The 17,394-nt window shown below is 50.9% G+C and overlaps 1 long non-coding RNA gene across 1 annotated transcript in view; it reads right to left on the bottom strand.

The window, feature by feature from the left end:
* Nucleotides 1-12,137, bottom strand: part of LOC115083489 — a 96,062-nt gene extending 83,925 nt beyond the window's left edge. Inside the window, exon 1 of the long non-coding RNA XR_003854344.1 lies at nt 12,046-12,137. This is a non-coding gene — a long non-coding RNA (uncharacterized LOC115083489). The remainder of the gene's footprint in view (nt 1-12,045) is intronic.
* Nucleotides 12,138-17,394: the final 5,257 nt, after the last annotated feature.

The raw sequence follows: 17,394 nt of genomic DNA, 5'->3' as shown, positions 1-17,394 counted from the left end.
TTACCTGCTAATTTTCGTTCCTGTAGTACCATGGATCAGTCCAGACAGTGGGTTATGTCCCCAATCCAGCAGATGGAGTCAGCACAAGCTTTGAGGGGGCGTATCCATATATACTACTACCCCCTCTGCAGGAGTTCAGTATCGAGTATATCAAAGCCCGAGTAGAAACCCCCGAAGGATCAAGTTTGTGGAAACAGATAATGAAAACAATTGTAACCGCAACAAGTAACTGCAAACATCCTACCAACTTGTAGGGAGCTGTGAAAAACAGCGAAAAGAAACAACTGTGAAGACTCAGAACACTGCGAGCAAGAAGCAGCGCAGAGCTGAGCAGGATCAAGAACCCAAACGCGGTGGGGCGTCTGGACTGATCCATGGTACTACAGGAACGAAAATTAGCAGGTAAATAATAATTTTCTTTTCCCTGTACGTACCTGGATCAGTCCAGACAGTGGGATGTACCCAAGCTTCCCTAAATCGGGTGGGGTCCTGCGAGGCCTGCTCGGAGAACCTGCTCGCCAAAGTGTCCAGAGACCGAAGAGGCGAGGTGCAGACGATAGTGCCTCGAGAACGTGTGTAACGATTTCCAGGTGGCTGCCCTACAAATTTCCTGCGAGGATACCGAGCGAACCTCCGCCCAGGAAGCCGCCTGAGAACGTGTAGAATGCGCTACGATTCCGGGTGGGGGAGTCCGACCCGCCCCAATGTAGGAAGCAGCAATGCCGGCCTTCAGCAATCTGGCAATGGTAGTCTTCGAGGCCTGAGACCCCTTCTTAGGACCGGCCCAGACTACAAAGAGATGGTCAGAGGTTCGGAACTCATTTGTAGCCTCCAGATAGAGGCGCAGAGTGCGCTTGACATTCAAGAGACGGAGAGACTTCGGCTCTGAGGAAGAGAAGGACAGCAACTCCACCGTCTGGTTCACATGGAATGCAGAAACCACCTTCGGAAGGAAGGAGGGAACGGTGCGAAGCGAAACTCCAGAGTCGGAGAAACGGAGATAGGGCTCTCTACACAACAGAGCCTGCATCTCCGAGATGCGTCGAGCGGAACAGATGGTCACAAGAAATACAGTCTTGAGAGTGAGATCCTTTATTGTTGCGCTGCGCAGCGGCTCGAACGGTGGTCCCGACAGGGAGCAAAGCACAAGGTTAAGACTCCAGGAGAGACAAGGGTCCCGTAACGGAGGACGCATATGCTTGACACCCTTGAGAAAACGAGCAATGTCAGGATGCTGTAGAAGAGAGCCCCCATCGCTCAACAGCGAACCAAGGGCGGCCACCTGAACCCGTAGTGAATTATAGGCGAGCCCTTTTTCCACCCCCGCCTGTAGAAACTGAAGGATCTGAGGTACAGAAGCCTTAGCGGGTCTTGTGGCCTGGCTGGTACACCACAGCTCGAACACCTTCCAGACTCGAACATAGGCCGATGTCTTTCGTGCCCGCAATAGCGTGGATACTACCGCCTCCAGGTAGCCCCGACGCCGGAGGCAGCGCCTCTCAAAAGCCAGGCTGCAAGACAGAAGAATTCTGCCTGCTCGGAAAATACCGGGCCCTGATGTAGGAGCTGGGGGAGGTGCCCCAGCCTGATTGGCCCGTCGATCACCAGCTGTAGCAGGTCCGCAAACCAGGGTCGCCTGGGCCATTCTGGGGTGACGAAAACCACGGTCCCCTGATGGCTTTCTATTCTGCGGAGCATCCTGCCCACCAGGGGCCATGGTGGAAAAGAAAGATATGGCGGCCACGGGAGGACCAGGGCATCCACTCCCTCCGCGCTCTCTCCGGCGACTGAAGAAGCGTGGAGCCTTGGCGTTGAGAGCGGACGCCATCAGATCCAAGTGGGGGGCCCCCCACCGATGGACGAGAAGTTGCATTGCTTTGTCGGAGAGAGACCACTCTCCGGGTCCAGCAGTTGACGACTGAGGAAGTCCGCCTGGACGTTGTCCACACCGGCGACGTGCGAGGCCGCTAGCCGGACGAGATGACGCTCCGCCCATTGCATCAGCAGCGCCGCCTCGAGCGCGACCTGCGGGCTGCGCGTGCCTCCTTGTCGGTTGATGTAGACCATGGTGGTAGCGTTGTCCGATAGGATTCTGACTTCTCGGTTCTGAAGAAGCGGGAGGAAATGTCGCAGAGCTAGCCGGACCGCTCTGGTTTCTGTGGGAGCGGGAGAATCATCTGATAGTCCTGCAATACTGGTTTCCAACGGGAGAAGAGCGCCCACTGTAAGGTCCTGAGGTGCGCAAAAGCCCAAGGTACAAGGTCGATGGTGGACCCCATCACTCCCAGGAGTTGCAGGTAGTCCCAGGAGGTGGGCTCTGGTAACGCAGAGAACCGTCGTGTGTGATCCCGCAAGGATTGAGCTTTGTCCTGGCGCAGAAAAACTTTGCCCAGTAGGGTGTCGAAAGTTGCCCCCAAAAAAAACCCAAGCGTTGCGAGGGCATGAGGGAGCTCTTGGAGAAGTTCACTACCCATCCCAGGGAATGTAGAAACCGTACTACTCGAGTCACCGCTGAGCGTCCATGATCGAATGACTTCGCCCGGAGGAGCCAATCGTCCAGATAAGGATGAACCAGGATGCCCTCCTTCCGGAGAGCTGCCGCCACAACTACCATGATCTTGGTGAAGGTGTGCAGCGCCGGCACCAATCCAAACACGAGAGCCGTGAACTGAAAATGCTGGTCCAGAATTTTGAAACGAAGGAAACTGTGGTGGTCCGGGCGGATGGGAATGTGCAGGTAGGCCTCCGTTAAGTCCAGGGAGGCGAGGAACTCCCCCCGATGCACCGCCGCAATCACTGACCGGAGCGTTTCCATGCGGAACCGAACGACTCGAAGGGATTTGTTGACTTCCTTGAGGACTAGGATAGGCCGGAAGGAACCGTCCTTCTTTGGTACAACGAAATAGATGGAATAGTGGCCCGAGCCCACCTCTCCGAAGGGCACGGGCGCAGTAGCGCCTATCTCCCGGAGTCTGTCCAGAGTCAGCTGCACCGCTCCTCTCTTGAGGTCCGAGCCACAGGGGGAAAAGATGAACCTTCCCTGCGGGGGGCGGACAAATTCCAATGCGTAGCCGTTTTATGGTATCCAGGACCCACTGGTCCGAGATGATCCGTGCCCACTCCGCTTAGAAATACGTTAGTCGGTCCCCAATCCTGGGGACAGGGGAGTGGGCGAGACTGGCATCATTGTGAAGACTTGGTATAGGGGTTCCCGGTTCCGGGAGTAGTGCGTGCGGGCCGATGCCCGCGGAAGGCGCGCAACCAGGGCTGAGACCTGGGGGCGGATGGCCGGGAGCCCGTCTGTCTGTAGCCGCTGTAGCGCCGTTGCGCTCTGGCTCTGGTCCGAGAAGAAGAAAATGCTCTGGATGGTCGAAACCTATCCTCCGGCAGCCGATGAACAGCGTTCTCCCCCAGGGACTTGATGATCTGGTCCAAATCCTCCCCGAAGAGGAACTTGCCCCTGAAGGGAAGAGAGCCCAGACTGGACTTAGAGGACGTATCAGACGCCCAATTGCGTAGCCACAGTAGTCGTCGTGCTGCCACTACCGAAACCATGGATCTTGCGAGGACCCGAAAAAGGTCGTTCTAGGCGTCCGCCCCATACGCCACTGCGGCTTCTAGCCGATCTGCCTAGGCAGCCTCATCGGACGGCAGGTTCTGAGACGTGAGGAGTTGTTGCACCCAAAGGAGACTAGCCCGCTGGGCAAGCGAACTGCACATCACCGCCCGCATACCCAGAGCGGAGACCTCGAAAACCCGCTTAAGGAAAACTTCCAACTTACGATCCTGTGTGTCCCGCAACGCCGCACCTCCCGTCACTGGGATAGTCGTCCTCTTCGTGACCGCCGACACTGCGGAGTCCACCTTTGGGACCTTGATGAGGTCCAGAAATCTTCGGGGAGCGGGTACAGCTTTTCCATAGCCCGGCTGCTCTTCAGGGAGGCCTCCGGGGTGTCCCATTCCCTGGTGAGAAGTTGTAAAAACGAGTCATGAATGGGAAAAGCCCGAGCCCTCGGCCGGAGTGCCGCCAGGACAGGATCTCCCTTCCTTGAAGAAGTGATGACAGCGGGAGCTACTGGGGCAGGCGGGGTCTGGTGGCGGATCCAAATCTAATTCTTGGATGATCTGCGGGATGAGGTCGTCCAGCTCTTCCCTCTGGAAGAGGCGTAGGGTACGTGGATCATCCCCCTCCTGTGTGCCGTCCCCTTGTCCCCCGTCCGGGAGGTCAAGTCCATGTCCCGCTGGGTCTGGCACCGCGCCCACTGCCGCGGGCGTGGATCGGACCCGGGTAGGAAGGCGGGAGGCCCCCACTCCCGGAGGGTCGGGGGGGGCCGGCGTCGAGGGCGACATCCGAGGGATCTTAGGGGGGGGGGGTCCCACAGGTGCTTCCAGCCCCTGCAGATAAGCGGTATGCATGAGCAAGATAAACTCCGGAGAGAACCCCGGCCTGCTCGGGTGCGCTTCGGGGGCGGCGTGGTTCCTGCTCCCTGGCTCTGGGTGCTTGGTTCCTGCACCAAAATCGGGGGAACACCCCCGCTGGTAGAGTCCTCCAGGGATCCGTTCTCCCTCGTGGCCTCCAGGGATCCGTTCCCCCTCGTGTCCTGCGCCTCAGGGCGCTCAGAATGTAAAATGGCCGCCGTTCCCGCCAAAAATGGCGGAGTGGCCGGCCCGCAACCGCCCGGGCAAAAAAGAGAAATCAGTCAGGGACTGTGAGGTACCTTCCCCCCCGGGAAGGCATCGTGCACAGATGCCCTCCCGGGAAATCCGGGACCCCGGGTCTCCGCAGGCCGCACAGCAGGACGGCCGCGGCATCGGGATCGCTGCAGGAGAAAAGAAAAAGCCACGGGGGGGCCACGCGCACAAAGGCGCCGCTGCGGGGGGGGCCCGGTCGGCCCGCACTGCCCGCTGTCTGAAAATAGAGGAGGGTGCCGCGGGGGGGGGCCTTCCTGGCCACACGACCCGCCCCAGACATCTTTCCCTAAATGGCTCAGCAGCCCATGAGGAGCTGTAAAATGGCCGCGGGTGAGGGAAGTAAAGAGCGAAGAGGGCCGGCTCCACGGCTTTCGCGGGCACCGGGGGCTGAGCTGTAAAGGAAAAAACTACAAAGGAAAAACAAACTTACCCCTGGCTGCAACGAGAAATAAACAGCAAGGCCGCAGAGAAGAGACAAGGAAGATAAGCCACTCCCCAGAAGTTGAAAGAACTCTGCCTTTTTTTTTTTTTTTTTTAAACTTAATACAAACTTGATACAAACTTGATCCACAGAAAAAGACAACAACAAGCCATAATCAAGCAAGAAAGTGAAGGAAAAGGAGGGGAAGCCTGATTCCCCTACTCGCATCTGCTGGAGTCAGAAGATACTGAACTCCTGCAGAGGGGGTAGTAGTATATATGGATACGCCCCCTCAAAGCTTGTGCTGACTCCATCTGCTGGATTGGGGACATAACCCACTGTCTGGACTGATCCAGGTACGTACAGGGAATGGAAAAAATAGTCAACACCCAATTATCAGAATACCTGGAAGACCACAACATTCTCTACTCATCGCAGTATGGATTTCGCAAATCACTAAGCACCGAAACCCTCCTCATCTCCCTCACAGATCACCTGATCATGGGTATGGACTCTGGTCACTCCTTCCTTCTAATACTCCTCGACATCTCGGCAGCATTCGACATGGTGAATCACTCCACTCTCCTTAAACGACTTTTGGACACAATACAAGTTTCTCTTGAGATTCTTTCATTCCCAACAATGAGCACAACTCATTAAAATTAATAAATGCGTAAAGTGTCAAAATGAGATTTACACCTTAGGGCCCCAATTTTGGTCATGTTCACCTATCCAGGATTTTTGGAAGTTAAGAACTTAAGAACTTGCCATACTGGGTCAGACCGAGGGTACATCAAGTCCAGTATCTGGTTTCCAACAGTGGCCAATCCATGTCATATGTACTTGGCAAGGTCCCAAATAGTAAATAAACCTATGCTGCTATCACACACAGAGATTAGCACTGGCTATTTCTTATGTCTACTTGCATAATAACAGTTTATTGACTTCTCTTGGAAACTGTTCCAAACCCTTTTTAAACCCAGCTATACCAACTGCCTTAAACACATCCTCTGGTAATGAATTCCAGAGTCTAACTGAGCGCTTGAGTGAAAAAGAAGTTAGGTTGGTAAAAAGCACATTTTTTCAAGTAACGAAAACAATGTTACCTGTGTAGGACCATTCTTTTCTTTATGATGATGTGGGGGACATATGCTTTAAAGATAAGTACACAGGGTTGTTTGAGCAGAAAGTGTTGATTCTGGCTGAAGAAGTGAGTTTACAGAGTTGGCTAATACCTGACGCTCCCATCCTTGTGCAAATGAGAAATACCTTATACTGTGTTTGCCTTATGGAGAAATATAATGAATCTGGAGATGTGATTAAATACATAAAGTGTTCTTTTAACACTGGGATTCATATTTACAGTATTTGCCACACAGAGCACGTAGCCTGTTACTGAATAATTTATCGTAGCCTGTTGGAACGTTTCCTTGAATTGCTGATTCAATAATTTGGGGCTTTTCTCCAATGACTGTTGACACATCCATTGGGAATGGGGACGGTGGTTGCAGGTGGGTTTTGTGAGTCTTATTTATAATAAGCATTGTTGCTTGTACGATGTAAGTACCGTGTACTTGGCTATTCATATGGTGGTGTGCAGAAATAACTCACCACTTATGCTTGCTTTTATATGCAATTTGTTTTCTTTGCAAAATTCAATAAAAAAGATTAAAACTAAGGGATTCATCAGAGCTTGTGTAGCACCTGGAGGTTGATGTGAAGTGTGCATGTCAGCAGCACTTTACCATTCATACTGATTTAAGAGGACAAAGGGCTCTTAAATAGAAAAGCTGGACCGGATATATAGTGGGACATGGGACACATATAACTGACTCGGCAATACATACGTCTAAAGATAAGGTCCATTTGCCAATGGATAGAAATACTGCTTCAGAGGGAGTAAGGCCAAGGGCAAAATAATAATCAATCAGGCCTCTGATAATTATCTGCTCCTCCATACATTCCTGTTGTGCAGAATAACCCCAATTCTACAAGTCTATTTTTGACTACCTGGGGTAGGGTTTCATAAAGCCCCTGTCAGATAGTCACATATTCAGCCTGTATGTTATACATCATCATCATCATATATTTATTTATTATTTAGATTTTTATATTCTGCTTTTCGGCCCTTCAAAGTGTACATCAAAGCGGATTACATTCAGGTACTATTAAACATGCTTCATATCTTTCTATTTGCATAAGCGGGATCATTGTTCCCTCCACAATGGGAAAGAAGGAGAAGCTTCAGTAATCCATTCTGTCAATACGCATTTATGTGCCATAAGCGAGGCTATTACAATAAAAACATACGGAGTTTACAGACCGCAGTTCATCCATACCATTCCCCGGGAATGGCAATGCAATGTTTGAACACTTTGTTATTGTTGTAATCATCTTTTCCCAAAAAGAAACGTTCTTGTGATTTGTAAGTAAAAGATGGACAAAGGACTCCTTATCCAATTTGCATTTATTACAGTCCTCTGCCTCCACCATCCCCATTTTATGTAAGCATATCCTATTGTTGTGGAGCGCTAGGAGAGCGATCCCACTTCCTGAGAGAGGTGTGTCCTTGGGCCGCGGCTCGACCCCAGAGGATTCCGAAGAGGGCCGCGGGAGGCGTGGCATGCCCGAGCATGGTAGGACGGAAGCAAGACTGGAGTGATGACCAGGCGACAGGCCCTCCTCCGGACCTGCACGCTTCGGAAGACCCAACAACACAATGTTGGTCTTGTGAACAGTCCTCCGACCGTTCCCAGCCCTTTCGGACCTGCCGCAGGGTACGGCACGAAGCGGCAGGCCGGACAGAGGCCAGGGTAGCGAAGACTGGAACATAGATTCAGACGAGACTCAGGAACAGGGTACTGGAAGTGCAGACGTAGACTCAGAAGCAGTGTACTGGGAGTGCAGACGTAGACTCAGAAGCAAGGTACTGGGAGTGCAGACGTAGACTCAGAAGCAAGATACTGGAAGTGCAGACGAAGACTCAAAGACAAGATACTGGGCGTGCTGACGTAGACTTAGGAGCAAGGTACTGAAGGTGCTGAGGTAGATTCAGAAGCGAGGTACTGTAGATACAGAGGTAGATTCAGAAGCGAGGTACTGAAGGTGCAGATGTAGACTCAGGAACTAGGACTGAAGGGAGACTTGAGCACAGTCCCTCAGGGTACCCTGCTCAGACCACTCCTGGGACTGAGACACGAGCCACCCTGTCCCACGCATCCCCAACACTGCCTTGGGGGGCAGGTCACGGACCACACAGAGAATGGGAAAATGCAGGAGAGAACCAGGCAACGCGAACTCCGATGCTGGGATACTGACATCCGAAGCCCCGACGGCTGGCAGGACAGAAGCTCCAAAGCGCAGGGACGAATCCCACCTGTTGGCCACTCCAGGGCCCAACAGGCCAGAAGGCTCAGGAGCCAGACAGAGACGAAGGGCAGCACATATAGGACTGGATCAGGAACTGGATCTGGCACCGACATCAAGGTCGCAGGGGAGAAGCTGGATTGCTGCGCACCGGCAGCCAAGGCAGGATACAGGGTCAGGAACAAGGACTTCTCAGAGACTTGGAAACGAGGTACATGGCTTGCATCACAGATGGCCCTAACCAGCCCGCCCCGAGGGTTGGTCACGGACCACGGCGTGGCTTGCCGCGAGGTACCAGGACATTGGAGAACACAGGATCAAGGTGCTAGCTTTCAGGATATTCAAGGAACAGGTGCAAGGCTTGTAATATCTGGACTGGATCATGGATACTGGATAGGAATCGGACCTCAAGCCAGGAACAGGCGAACATCAGGACTGGAACAACTGAAGACATCAGGACTGGAACACTGGACAGGAAGCTTCGACGGAAAACATGGAATACTGGACCTTGCAGAAGGCTGGAACACAAGGCATCTCCTGGAACGAGGATCTCAGGAGTGACCAACTCCTTGCGAAGGCAAAGACAGACTGGACGCGGAATCCCTTTGTAGAGCTGAGGTGGACAACGCCCAGGGAGGAGCCAGCAGGGGGCCACACCTGGCTGGCCCTTGAAGAACAGACGGGAGGCGCGCGCTCGCGCCCTAGGAAGCCGGAGAGATGTGTACTGGGTTGTTGGTGGCGTTCCCAGCCACATGGAGGAGCCGTGGAGAAACAGAGGAACGTCGGGGCAGCCCTGCCCTGCAGCTGGAGAAATACCGTGTTTCCCCGATAGTAAGACACCCCTGATAGTAAGACGTAATGGGAATTTTAGGGGGGTCGGCTAATGTAAGACATCCCCCGAAAGTAAGACGTAGTAAAAAAATTATTTTTTAAATACCTGTCGAGGGGCCGCGTGGGTCCCAGGCGGCTGGCGGCGGGAGCCGGTGTGGTCGCGTGTTACCGTAAATTCTAGGCCGCGGGCGGGTGGGCGCTTGTTCGAGGCGGCGGCAGCGGCGGCGGGGGGGGGGGGGGGCGGGTGGACGCGCGTTAAATCTAGGCCGCGGGCGGGGGGGCGCTTGTTCCAGGCGGCGGGTGGACGCGCGTTAGTTCGAGACGGCCGGCGGGCAGCGGGTGGTCGCGTGTTAAATCTAGGCCGGGTTGCACAGGCGCGCATTCATTCACTGCCGGTGGGGCAGCCCCCACCGGCAGTGAATGAATGCGACCCCTGCGATTCGATGCTCAAGGCAGTCACATGCCGTGACGTCACGGGGTCGCACAGGCGCGTCCACCCCCCCCCCCCCCCCCCCGCCGCCGCCGCCTGGAACAAGCGCCCACCCGCCCGCGGCCTAGATTTAACACGCGACCACCCGGCTCCCGCCGGCCGCCTGGACCCACGCGGCCCTCCGACAGGTATTTAAAAAATTCGACTGTTTTTCCAATATAAGACATACCCTGAAAGTAAGACATAGTGGGACTTTTGGGGGTAAAAAGAAAGTAAGACGCTGTCTTATATTCGGGGAAACACGGTAGCAGGCTGCTGGGACGGCTCCCAGCCACGATAACTGAAGCAGGTAAGCAGGAAGTGAAGCTGGCTGCAGGCACCGGCAGGGACGGCCTCTCTGCCGGTCAAGGACCCGGACTGCAGCGATGGGCACCGGCAGGGACACCCTCCCTGCCGGCTAAGGACCCCAGGAGCGGCGGAGCACGCCGGGGACAGCCCGGAGAGACAGCGAGGGTCCCGACCACGAGGAAGCGCTCGTGGCGGGTTGGCCCCGCTGCAGGAAGCAGAAGACGGCCGGAGAGGAGCCCGGATGCCCCGGGGGAACTGCCGCAGCATCAGCGACGTCAGCAGCCCGACTGGCCGCCTAAAGGTGAGGGCCTGCCCGCGCTCCTCGCGGGCAGGACCGTAATACTATCCGCATGACTGTGTTGCAAAATTTTAAATTGCATTTCCTTAGAGTGCAGCTTCCAAAAATAGAAGCCCCATTTCAACTTCAGTCACAGTTCCACCAAGCTCCCTCTGCCAATATTCAGCTAAGCCACGTAATAAAGCTTGCGCCATCTTACATTTGCAGAATTCACACCATTTTGCTATGGAGTTTTTCCCTCACAATCTGCTCCATCTCATTTGCCAATTTTAGCTCCACTTTAAGATCATTGCCTGAGAGCCCCAAAAAATGTATGTATTTATTTATTTATTTTAGATTTTTATACACCGGTGTTCCTGTATGAAATACAAATCACATCAGTTTACATTGAAACTGAACATAAATTTTTGCCAATAGGCATTACATAGAACAAGGTTGTGGAACTTGGAAAAGGGTAAACTAGATCAGAATAAACATTGTAATGTAAACAAATTGGCTAACAAATCTCATGGAGCAGTATAAATAAAAACAAAAACATAAAAGCAAAACAATAGATGTCACGTGAGACCTGCAGCAAGAGAATGGATACAGAGTCAAGTAGATCCTGAAGAATGATATGATGAGGAACTCTTGCTGGTTGTAGGGGAAAAAGTGCTTATGGTCCTGTAAAGGCTTAAAGAGCCAGGTTTTAAGTTTCTTTTTGAATGTGGAGTGGCAGATCTCTAGACGGATATCTGGCGGGAGCGCGTTCCATTGAATGGGGCCAGCAGTAGATATGGTACGTTTCTGGAGCGAGGATTTTGTTGAGGGAACATGAAGAGTGCCTTTGTAAGCTCCTCTGATGGGTCTAACTGAAGAGTGATGACGTAGTTGGGTGCTTAACTGAAGCGGGGATATATTGTGAATTGATTTGTGAATTACTGTAAGCACTTTATAAAGAATCCTTTGCTTAATTGGAAGCCAATGGAGGAGTTTGAGAATGGGGGTGATGTGATCTCTTTTATTCGTATTTGTAAGAATTCTAGCTGCCGAGTTTTGTAACATTTGGAGGGGTTTGAAGGATGAGATTGGGAGGCCGAAGAGACAAAATGGTCATAATGAGAGACGGATCCAAGATGCTGTTCCTGGGAGACGCGGGTTTGTGAAGCTCCAGTAGCGTTGTGACTTTCAGTACTTTTTTTCCTGTTTGCCGGCCTCGGAAGACGCCACATACCAAGCGTAAAGGCAGGGTAAGAGAGGGTGCCCCGATCCCAGTAAGACCCGCACTAATTCAAAGAACGCTGACGGGCTTCCAACCACATTCGGAGTATCCCGTCGAGCAAGCGCCATTGCTCCAGGGAGATAATACTCTAAGTCCAGGGGCTCCTACAACTCCCACTCCACCAGGTCACGCCAAGACAGCTGCGGACCCAGACTCACAGCGAGGACGGATGGCGTCTTTGGAAGGATGTCCTATCGGGGAGGGAGAAGCCAGAACAACAACGGTGTTAGAGAGGGCGGGAGGCCCCTTCATCTCCTCCCCACAAGTGGAGGGAATTTTCGGCGAAGCCCGAGCTGGTTCCGGCGAGATAGTAGCTGGAACAGTTGTGAAGAAAGCCCAGTCCCAAAGAAACCAAGACATTCTAAGTACATCTCTTTCTCATGCATTAACTTTGTTACCTTTTGAGCCAAGTGAAAAACCAAAGGTTGTTACTATGGATCTGATATGGCAGGCGATAACGTCGATGCAACACACCATAGTAAACTTGTCTACAAATAGAAAAGAAATGCAAACTGCTTTATACAATTTAACACCAGAAATAAATCAACATACAGTGAATTTGATAAAAGTGGAAGAAGAAATAAAACAGATAAAAGTGTGCAGCTTTCAATAATTAAAGGAGAAACTAAACTTGAGAAGAAAGTGGAAAGTACAGAAAATTCTATAAGATATAACAACTTAAGGATATTAAACTTTCCCCAAGTGCAAAATTATCTCTCCAAAGGAACAATTAAAGAACTATTTTCAAGAAATATTGGGCTAGATTTCAAAAGCCCTGCACGCCGGCAGCCTATTTTGCATAGGCCGCCGGCGTGCGCAAAGCCCCAGGACGCGAGCAAGTCCCGGGGCTTCGTAAAAGGGGAGGGAGTGGGCGGGTCTGGGGGTGTGGCAACGGTTCGGGGGCGGGCCGGGAGGGCGGTCCCAAGTCCCCCGGCACTGCGGCCTGTGCCAGGGGATGCGAGGCGGCGCATACAAGTTACGCCTGCTTCAAGCAGGCGTAACTTGCCCAACAAAGGTGGGGGGGTGGGTTAGGAAGGGGAAGGGAGGGGAAGGTGGGGGGACGCGGAAGGAAAGTTCCCTCCAAGGCCACTCTGATTTCGGAGCGGCCTCGGAGGGAACGGAGGCAGGCTGCGTGGCTCGGCGCGCGCAGGCTGCCAATTTTGCACAGCCTTGTGCGCGCCGACCCCGGATTTTATAAGATACGCGTGGCTACGCGCATATCTTATAAAATCCAGCATACTTTTTAAAGATCTACCTCATTGTTTTTAACACCTGAAAAGTTACCTGTGGTATTGAAGGCATATTTTTATTGAAATAATTGAGCAACAAAATGAAAACTTACAAGAAGATGGAACCTCATTGAATGTCACAGAATTGATAGAGACTTCTTACAGTTCTCAAACTGAAATGCGAGGAACCTTATTGGTGAAATTTAAATTCTCAGAAGACAGAGATAATGTATTAAAGTTATTCTTAAGTAAAAGATCTTCCTTATATCTGGGGCAGAAATTATCGGGCGGATTTTTAAAGCCCTGCTCGCGTAAATCCGCCCGGATTTATGCGAGCAGGGCCTTGCGTGCCGGCGTGCCTATTTTGCATAGGTCGCCGGCGCGCGCAGACCCCCGGGACGCGCGTAGGTCCCGGGGTTTTCTGAAGGGGGCGTGTCGGAGGGTGGGGCAGAACAACGCGGCATTTTGGGGGCGGGACACGGCGTTTCGGGGGCGGGTCCGGGGGCGTGGTTTCAGCCCAGGGCGTTCCAGGGGCGTGGCCTCGCCCTCCGGAACCGCTCCCGGGTCGGGTCTCGGCGTGCCAGCAGCCCGCTGGCGTGCGTGGATTTACATCTCCCTCCGGGAGGCGTAAATCCATGGATAAAGGTAGGGGGGGGGGGGGGTTAGATAGGGCCGGGGGGGTGGGTTAGGTAGGGGAAGGGAGGGCGAAAGAAAGTTCCCTCCGAGGCCGCTCTGATTTAAACGTTTACGATATAAACGTTTACGTAAAATGATTATTTTAAACAATGTAATTTCTGCCCATCAATAAAATCGGAAAATCCTTCCAAACCCATAACTGATTGTGAATGCTATCTAATAAATCCTTGAAACCGGACTCATAAAGCAGTGCTAAGTACCTAGGGATCCACACTTCTAAATACTTAAGGGTAAATTTTCAAAAAGCTGCAGACGTAAAAAACGGGGGTTACTCGCGTGGCCGGGCCTTGCGCATGCTGCGCACATTTTCAAAGGGACCCAGCCACACGCGTAACCCCCTTTACGAGCAGAATTGCCGGGCCTCTTTGAGGGGGCAGACCAGGACAGCGCCATTCATTGCTGTTCTGGCTGCCGGCGCGCACAACTTAATTCAGGTCAGGCCCTGAGTAAGTATTGCAACACAAAAAAAAAAAAAGAAATAGGCAGGGTTTAGGGGGTAGGGAGGAGAGGAGAGGGGAAGGGGAAGGGATGTTAGGTAGGGGGTGGGCAAGTTCCCTCCCAGTCTGCTCCTTAATTGTAGCAGACTAGGAGGGAACGCGGGAAGGCTGGAATGCGTCGTTGCGGAAATTGCATGATTCCCATCCCCTTATAAAATCCAGCGCGCATGTTATAAAATCGGCACGACCGTTTAAAAATCTACCCCTTCATTTTTTGAGATGCTTATCAAAAAGGAAATCTATCCCGCCAATGATCCATCAGACCTTGATGCACCGGTAGAGCTTCTGATTTATCAAAATGTATGGTCAACCTAGCAAAGGATTGAAAGGCTAGAAAATATTGCATAACCGGAAGTATAGCAGATCTGGCCTTTGCCAAGAACAACAGAATATTGTCTGCAAAAAGTCAGTTGTCCCAACTTTAATCCCCTGCAAATCCTCAGCTTGCCGTAACTTTATTGCCAATGTCTCAGGCATAAGCACAAACAGTAGAGGGGACATCCCTGTCTGGTGCCACCCTTCAAGGAAACCACTTCTGAAAGGGAGGCACTGACTAAGATACGAGCCGAAAGATTTGTATAGAGTAGCTTAATCCAGTACCAAAAGGGGCCCCTAAACCAAACTGGCCTAAACACCCACAACATATAAGACCAATTAACCTTATGCTTTTTCTGCATCTAAACTTCACACCATTCCTTCGTCACCATCTCCCTGTGAACAACTTTAAACTGCAAAGAATTTACGCACATTGTTTACCTCATATCTTCTGGTCACAAATCCAATCTGATCTTCTCCCAAGCAAGCAGCCAATATGGAAGCTAACAACGTTGCATCTACATTTAAAAGGGAAATGGGTCGAAATGATATGGGGTTACCCAGGTCTCTTTCTTGTTTGGGTAACATGATAATAACAGCCTGATTCACAGTAGATGTGAAAAACCCATGAGTCAGAGCGTAGTTCAACATTTCTGTTAGCGGTTTTTAACAGCTGGAATTTACGTATTTTATAAAATTCAGACCCTAGGCCATCCGCTCCAGCCACTTTCGCTAATTTAAGTCTAGTTATTGCTCTAAAGATCTCCTCCCCACAGATTGGCCTCAGTAATTTAATAATTGCCTTTTCTGGGGATATAACAGGCAGAGATAAATCGCTAAAAAATTCATCTTGTTTGCCCATATCAGAAGATCCCATATCATATAAGTTTTGATAAAGAGACCGAAACACTTCCAAGATCTTTTCCATGTTTACAATTGGTACCCCTTCTCGTCTTTCAGTCCAGTTATGTATGCTCTTTGCTGTATCCCCTTAACCAAATTCGCCATCAGTCTAACTAACTGCCTTATTACCATACTTAAAAATTTGAGGTGATTAAGGAAGCACGTAGCTTTGAGATGGAGCAAATAATTTAAGACAGCCCTAGTCTCGGTCACCATTCTCCTGTGTTCCTCTGGCATAGATAATACATGATCTCTTTTTCTTGACTGCAACAAGCTGGAGAGGCACAAAATCCTGGCATCTCATTTTTTCCTCTGTCTGGCCACACAGTCGATAATGTCCCCCTCGTAACCACCTTGCCAGCTTCCCATATAAACGTAGGAATCGTTTCTGGTGTTGAATTCAATCGATAATATTCCTCCCATTTATCCCTTAATAATTAACAGAAATCTGCATCTTTAATCAACCGAGCATTCATCCTCCAAGTTGGAACCTGTTTCAATCTGCCACCCAAATAATGTCAGAAACACAGAAGCCATGATCCCAGATCATGCTCGACACAATAGTGGAACTAGAAACTAGTGGAAATAACCTTTCTGAGAGAAGGCTATAGTCAATCCTGGAGTAGCTCTGTTGAAGATTAGAACAAAAGGAAAAGCCTTTCTCCCCGATATCTCACACTCCCAGCTCTTTCATTATTAAGTTCACCCCTTTTTCATGTTCCTGAGCCTTGGGTATCCTAGAAGGTTTGCAATCTTCCCCACTATTGGCCACCATATTGAAATTTCCCCCTAGAATCAAACTGAAGTCGGGAAAAGAAAGAATATTATTTATCAGGGAGGCAAAAAATTCTGATGAGAAAACATTTGGCACATATACATTCCAAATGAGGTCATTCCCTACATAGAGGGTCCCTGCCAGAAACAGGAAATGATCTTTGGTGTCTTTGATTGATTTTTCCACAGTAAGGGGCAAATCCTTATGAATAAGCGTGGCCACCCCTCTTTGCCTACATGAATAGGAGGTAAACTGGCAGCTCCCAACCCAGTCCCGTTTTAGTTTCATTTGTTCCTCATCAGATAGATGTATTTCTTGCAAGCATGCAATCTGTATTTTGCCCCTCTTTAACATAGTAAGCAATTTAGTACATTTCCCTGGGAAGTGGATCCTATCTACATTTAGAGTGGCAATCCTTATGTCATCTCCATCCATTGAACCAAAATGGTAGCCATGTGACCAGGGCCAGCGTAAGCATTAGGCGAACTAGGCGGGGGCCTAGGGCGCCAGGGTTCCAGGGGCAGCATCCGCGGCAGCAAAAGAGAAGAGACAGCGCTATCGCTTCTCTCTTACTGCCAACTGACGAGCAACCCATCCGTCCTCACCCGACCCGACTACCGGCTCGAGCCAGGTTGAATAAGAACAGACAGGTCGCCCTACTGGCTCGAGTGAAACTAGTTTGACGCAATTCCAATTATCTCCACTTCTGGATCTCCATCCTTCCATCCCTCTCCCTCCCCACCCTACCACAATCCTCCCTCCCCCCTCCCCCCTCCCCCCTCCCCCAACACCCAATAACACACCGTCACACATCTCCCCAACACCAACAAAATAAACTCAACTTAAAGTGCTCCAAGGGACCGCCACTCTCCAGCTGCTCGCCTTCTACCTGTCATCTATGCTGGAGAGTGGGCCCATTGTGGACGCCCCTCAATGTCCATATTGTACAGGATTACCCAAGTCCTGAAAGAAAACTACTACTCAGCAATACAAACAATATGAATTAATAATTTATTTATTTATTTATTTAGGGTTTTTATATACCGACATTCTCGATATACATATCAAATCAAGTCGGTTTCCATATAACAAAACTGTCGCCGGTAAGGCGTTACATTAAACAATAGACAAAGTATTGAACAGAGAACGTGCAGCGTAACAGAGAACGTGCAGCGTAACATTAAACAATCAACAAATTATTGAACAAAAGAACGATAACAAATAACGAACGAATAAAGAACGATAACAAATAACTCATACTACCCTATAGGCATATCATGTTAGCTCCCCTCCCTCTCTCAGATGCACAAAAGCAACGTGGGAGAAGGATGA

The sequence above is a fragment of the Rhinatrema bivittatum genome, chromosome 2, assembly GCF_901001135.1.
Source record: "Rhinatrema bivittatum chromosome 2, aRhiBiv1.1, whole genome shotgun sequence".
Taxonomy (NCBI): Eukaryota; Metazoa; Chordata; class Amphibia; order Gymnophiona; family Rhinatrematidae; genus Rhinatrema; species Rhinatrema bivittatum.
The sequence above is the reverse complement of the archived record's forward strand: the minus strand, read 5'-3'. Positions and strand labels throughout refer to the sequence as shown.